General features: G+C 47.4%; 1 protein-coding gene across 1 annotated transcript in view; it reads left to right on the forward strand.

Moving 5' to 3' along the window:
* Window positions 1-6,206, forward strand: part of Wdr1 (WD repeat domain 1) — a 35,472-nt gene that overhangs the window by 3,806 nt on the left and 25,460 nt on the right. The window lies entirely within an intron of this gene.

Consider the following 6,206-nt stretch of genomic DNA (forward strand, 5'->3'; position numbering starts at 1 on the left):
GTAGCAGAACATTGTAGTGTGTGTTTGACTGTTTGGACAGAAATGAGCACACAGTAGCAACTCTGTCCAGAGCCAAGAACTCTATTCCCTTCACCCCAAGATTACCTGGTGGGTAAGGACTAGACAAGGTGCTTCAACTCAGGGCAGACACTCAGGGTCCGTGGGTTCAGGTAGGATCTGTGGGTTCCAGTTGAGTAAAGCTAGAGTAGAGGCTGAAACAGCATGGATGAGGGAGAAGACTGGGCTGAGAAGACTCATGTTGAGGGCTAGACACTGTATATGTGCCTCAGGCTACCCTGCAGTAACTCAGCATTGTTCTTTAGGGTTGTTGCATCAGGGTTTCTCTATGTAGCCCTGGCTATTCTGGAACTCATTCTGTAAACCAGGCTGGCCTCAAACTTAGAGATCCGCCTCCACCTCCTGAGTGCTAGGATTTAAGGCTTGTGCCACCACTGTCCAGCCCAGCATAGTTCTTAAGACCACTGGAAACATTCAAAGATATGTGACAGTAACAAGGTGACAATTGTTCATCCACTTGACATTTGTGTTTAAGTTTGAGGCTGGGAAAACCATTAGCAAGCTAGACATAAATGCATTGCTCAGAGGCTCATCGTCTAAGTAGCTGTCTGTTTCTAGATATTTCTAGTACACATCCACTAAGCCATGGTGTCATTTAGCTTAGCCTATGAGCTGTATGCCAAGACTTCTGTTACTACTTCCTGGGAGGGAAATGAGATTTGTTCACTATCAATGTTTAAATATAGTATATTGCTGATATTTAATAGGTAGATGTTGCTGAACATTCTACAAATCACAGGACCACCCTGTAACAGAAATACCTACTCCAAAATACCAGGAACATGAGGTTCGAGAGCCCTGGTAGATAACACTCTCACGCTCTAAGCCATTGTACAGGGTGTCAGCAGTGTTGTGGCGCATCATGGACGAAGAGGATAAGGACAGCTACTGGAGAAGTAGCACTTGGCGGTTCAGAGCAGGAGCAAGAGTTCTCCCAGAGGAAGAATTAGAGACACAGTGGATGTGAGCAAAGTCCAGACAGGAAGCCAGTGTACTACAGGGTGACTTTGCTTTGGTGTGTATCTTCTGGGAGGAGCATGGAAGGCGATAACAGTCCCCTGTGATATTAAAAAAAAAAAAGTAGCAGCAGCAGCTAGTCCTTGAATCCAGGGAAGAGGTAGCCTGGACTCCCTGAAGAGCTTGTCTGTTTTGCTTCGGCCATCTCAGTGGAGAGTGCTCTCTACTTGTGGCGCCTCTTTCAGAAAAGATTCTGGTTCCCAGCTTTGATACTGGCCTTGTTACCTTCCTTAAAAAGGCCCTGCTCTACCTCTGTAACCATCTCCATCTTCAGTGTGTCCGCCCAGTATAGAAACAAAGGTCATCTCTGGGCTGTCACTCCCTGAGAAGAATCTTCATCTCATTGTACCTCCTAATGAATGGAGTAACATGGAGGAAGAGGAGTAGTCTTCAGGTATCGCCAGATTGACTCACAGAGCATCTCAGAAAGTTGTCTGGCTGTGCTGGTTCTCTCCTGACGTCTCCCCTGCCTCTCTATTGGGTAGATGGAGTCATCTCCTTTTTTGTTGTTGTTGTTTTTTTGTTTTGTTTTGTTTTGTTTTGTTTTGTTTTTTTCAGACAGGGTTTCTCTGTGTAGCCCTGGCTGTCCTGGAACTCACTCTGTAGACCAGGCTGGCCTCGAACTCAGAAATCTGCCTGCCTCTGCCTCCCAAGTGCTGGGATTAAAGGCGTGTGCCACCATCGCCCAGCGGAGTCATCTCCTAATATCATGTTCAGTCAGGTGCCAGGCAGGTAGCAGGAGGTACAGAAGCAAGGTGGCAGTGTCTTGACATAGTCTGAGGTCACTGATCCTTTCAGGTCATACTAGAATACTCCTAGACCTATAAAATGAACACCCTACCTCTTCTCAGGACCTGGCTCCATCCAGCATTACAGCTATGTAGAGCCAGAGTGAGCTCTTAACTCCTGTGCTCAGGAACCAGACCAATGCTGATTCCAGCTATGATAGGAGAATGGGACCAAATGGAGTAATGAAGACTGTTAATTCAAGCCCTGGCCTTACCACAGCTGGCCTGGGTCACATCTAGTCATTTAGTGTCATTGTGCCTTGGCTTATTCAGCTAGGTATTAGTTTATAACCCACATCTTCTTGCAGAGAGTATCAATGGAAGGGTCTGCTCAGTGCCTGTCATAATGAATACAGGGTTCTTTCAGGATGGTGAGTCAGACACACAAGTTCTACATAACATCCATTTAGTATAAAGTGTTGGTGAGGTGTACCAAAAGAATGCACATCCCAATAGATGGATGCTGAGTACAGGCATTATGAGTTCTTTTCAGTGTGACATGTCAGGGAAGGACAGGTAGACTAGTGCCCTTTACTAAATTTTTGACTAAGAGATGGGGATTGAGGCACAGTTTAATGAAGTAGGTGGACTTTCAAACAGTGGTCTGTGGAACATGGACTGAGTGAGTGATAGAACAGGGACAGGACTTTGGACCATTGTGAGCTGAGAGTTGTGTTATGGAGCCAGAGAAGGTGTACAGCGTGCTGTTTGGTGGCTTCCCAGTCAGTGAGTTAGCAGGGCTGGGCCTGGTACTGTTCCCATCCTGAAGGTGGCTCTAAACACCAGTTAGACTCCTCCAATTCTCTCTTTCATCATGGTGTAGTCTGGGGCTTGGCCCAAGCATAAGTTCTGCTTTGGATGTGTGAAGGTATGTGTACTGTGTTAGAGCTGGATTACTGCAGTTCCTGGTGAACAGAGGCCCCTATACATTGTGTTTAGCCCAGGTCTTCCCATAGCAGGATCTGCTCCCAGTCCCTGCCACCTCTAGCCTGGGAGTACTCGGAAATGTGCCACACAGGTGAATGATGGAGGTTGCCCAGTGCTCTTCTCCTTGGGGTCCAGGAGACCTTTGCCATTAAAAAGAAGTACATGGAGGCCCTTTTCATGGCACTGATGGACATGGCTTAAAGGTTCACTTTGCTTGTTCCATTGGGTCCTCTGTGGACTGCCATGGTTGACTTAGACAGCCTTCATCTGATCTTAATACTTCATCCTAGAGGAGGATGCTCTGGAAGCTGCAGGGCCTACACTGAATTGCTGCTGCCCTTCCACACAAGCTGTATTACTGGGGACTCAGAAGAAAAGCCTGTGGTTCCAATACACAAGATGGGCCAGCTGACATCTAAGGTTAACGCCAGGAGCAACAGGAAGAATTGAGTTGAAAAATATAGTGGATAAAGATGAGTGCATTCCGCGGCTGGTTAGACCAAGGCTGGTTAGAAGCACTGGGCAGCTTGGTAGAGAGGCCCTGAGGCCCATGGAGTAAGGAAGCACTTTTTGCATTCTCCCAGGAATCCTGGGGCCTCTGACACCATTGCTCCTTACAGTAAGGTAAGAAGGAAGTCTAGGGTGAGGAACACCTTGTGAAAGCTGTTCTGAATGGTGACCCCACAGCCCTGTCTAGGGCAATGGGCCCTACACAGAGTGGTAACCATGTCCCATGCTCCTGAAATTGGTTCCTCAGATAGGTTGTTCACTCTAGGGAGGAAATTGGGGAGAACATACTTACAGGATAAGGGTGAGGTCGTGTGTGATCACCCTGGGTGTCTTCTGTCCTGGACTGAGCCTCCTGCAATGGGACACACAGTAGCCTGGGCCAGGGAAGCCATCCTATCTTCCTGGCACTAGTAACTGCTCCTGCTGTGAGCTAGGAGAGTTGGGAGGCGGTTGCTGACTCAGATGCAAGTCATTATCTGTAATTTGGAGTCTTTTGACCCAGTTGTATTCAGAATACAAATGAAAGTGCATGTGTGTGAGTGAGAGAGAGTGAATGATTCATCCAGCTTAGGCGGGATTTGGTGCCCTTTGGGCCTTTACAGGCCCTCTGCTGGAGCCCTGACCATTTAGGGTCAAGAATGTTGGCCTTGGCCTCTGCCTCCTCTCCCTCCATTTTGGGATGCCCTTTCCTGCTGACTTGCTTCCTACCCCTGGAAGGCAATGCCGCCTAGAAGGTCACACAATTTTGTAGCTAGTGTAGGCATGGCTGTCCTTAAGAGACTCTGTCAGCTGTAGGTAGGGATCGATCGGTGTGTCGGATCCAACTCTAGGTGTTTCAGGTACTGAGAAGGAAGGGGCTGGTCATGAAGCTTGAGCTGATCTGAGCAAGAGAAGGTTTGCCTGAGTGCTTCGTGAGGTATACGCAGTTGCAGGTGCACAGCTTGTCTTCACTAGTTCCATAAGGATAGCAACACTCCCAGGATTCCAGAAAGCCTCCTGGCTCCTACCCGGCATACTATATCTCCAACGGTTTCTGATCTATTTTAATGGGAGCTACCATTCTAGACCTGGCTCCCTGTGACAGAAATCAGCAGTGTCTGGTCTCTCCTGGGTCGTCATGACTGGAGGTTCGGTGGCTAGGTGTTAGTAGTTTGGTCCATTTTGTGGTTAAACAGTGTTATGTTGGGGGTGAGAGGCTATACCATATCTAGTTTACCTGTTTACTTGTTGATGGCTATCTTGGTTATCCCTGCCTGCTACCACCGATCACTCATCTTACCCAGCATCTCCTCTACATTCTCTACGATAAACTAGCCAAGCCCCTTCATCACAGTTCGTCTGTGTGTCTGAAGTAATTACAACACCCGAGGGGGCTACATGGAAAGCTGGGCTCCTCCTCTCCATACAGCATGCCTGCAAACCTTTAATGTGCCTGAGAATCCAAAGAGGACACTGAGAGGTGTCCTCACACCCCAATTTGAGGGCCCCTTGATAAGGCTTCCCTGGTGACCTTTTATGGACATAGGGTTTCCTCTAGTGAAGTACCCCAGGAATGGGATTGTTTTCTGAATGCATGATTAGCTTTCTTTTTCAGTTTATTTTTATCATTAGCAGGTATGTGTGGCACATGTGTGAAGGTCAGGACAACTTTGGAGTCAGTTCCCTCCTCCCATCTTTATGAGGGCTCTAGGGATTGAACTCTGGTTGCTTTATCCAGTGAGCCATCTCCTCGCCCCATACAAAGTATTACCAAGCTGTTTTCAGTGTGTCACTGTGTTTCCACCATCTCTCCAGCCTCATTAGTGGCTGGAATTGATGCTCTCATTGGTTCTTGGAGGTACAGTAGTTTAGATTTTGTTTCTCAACAGATGAATGCTATTGTTTATATGCTGACTTAACATTCAGTATCCTCTCTGAATTCTGTCTTTTTTATTTTATGAGTACATACTTATTCTAAAACTTATGAGACACAAAATACGTGCTGTCCTAAGTTTTAGAAGAAAGAGGAAGGCTGATGGTGTTTTTTCGTTTTGTTTTCCCACACCTCACACCATGTATTTAGCACATTATTTGCTAAGTGCTGTGATGGCTCATGGGATGTCATATGAAGCAGGTCACAGAAATGTTGGCTGGCTGTAGATGGGTGGTCTCTGCCCTGAGGGCACTGCAGGATCCCTTGGCCAGGAATAAATAAACCCTAGGATTTTAGGAAGCCAGACAGAGACTTAAGGAAAAATCCTGGCACCACCTGTGACCCTCTCCCCTTCTGTGATCTCAGCCTTGAGTCTAGGAAGCTGCCTCCTTTCCCAGAGAGTACTGGTGGGAGAAAGCCGACAGCAGGAATCAGGATAGACAGCGTCATGTTACTCCTTCAGAATGCAAGCTTAACTGAGGAGAGACTGAGAAGCAGCTATGGCTGTGCTGAGGGGCTGCCGCAGGGATGTGCATACTTGTGAGAGAGAATTGGGAATGAGTGATCAGTAATTCACTGTTATAAATTACACATCCAAAACCTCATTGCTGAGGAGTAGAGAGGTTTCTAGCCCCAGCTTCTGCCCCTATGCTTTCCTCAAAGGCCAGCCATTTTTTATCTGTATTATGAGAAGTGCAAACCCAAGCTTCTGACAGAAGGTCCCCAGCTTCATTCCTGTTCTGCTCCTGAACATGGGAGCCAGGAACTATCTTGTGACAGACTCAAGGAGGACTTGAGTAGGATTGGCAGTGCTCAGGGGAGATGGCTTGGGAGCTGGACATGATAGACTGTACGAATTGTCAGCTGACTGCTACCCACATAGGAGAACCATACAGATGTTTGCATGATGGTCTTCAAGTGTGTGTGTGTGTGTGTGTGTGTGTGTGTGTGTGTGTGTGTGTGTGTGTGTGTGT

The sequence above is a fragment of the Grammomys surdaster genome, unplaced genomic scaffold (assembly GCF_004785775.1).
Source record: "Grammomys surdaster isolate TR1022 unplaced genomic scaffold, NIH_TR_1.0 126187, whole genome shotgun sequence".
In the NCBI taxonomy this organism is placed as follows: Eukaryota; Metazoa; Chordata; class Mammalia; order Rodentia; family Muridae; genus Grammomys; species Grammomys surdaster.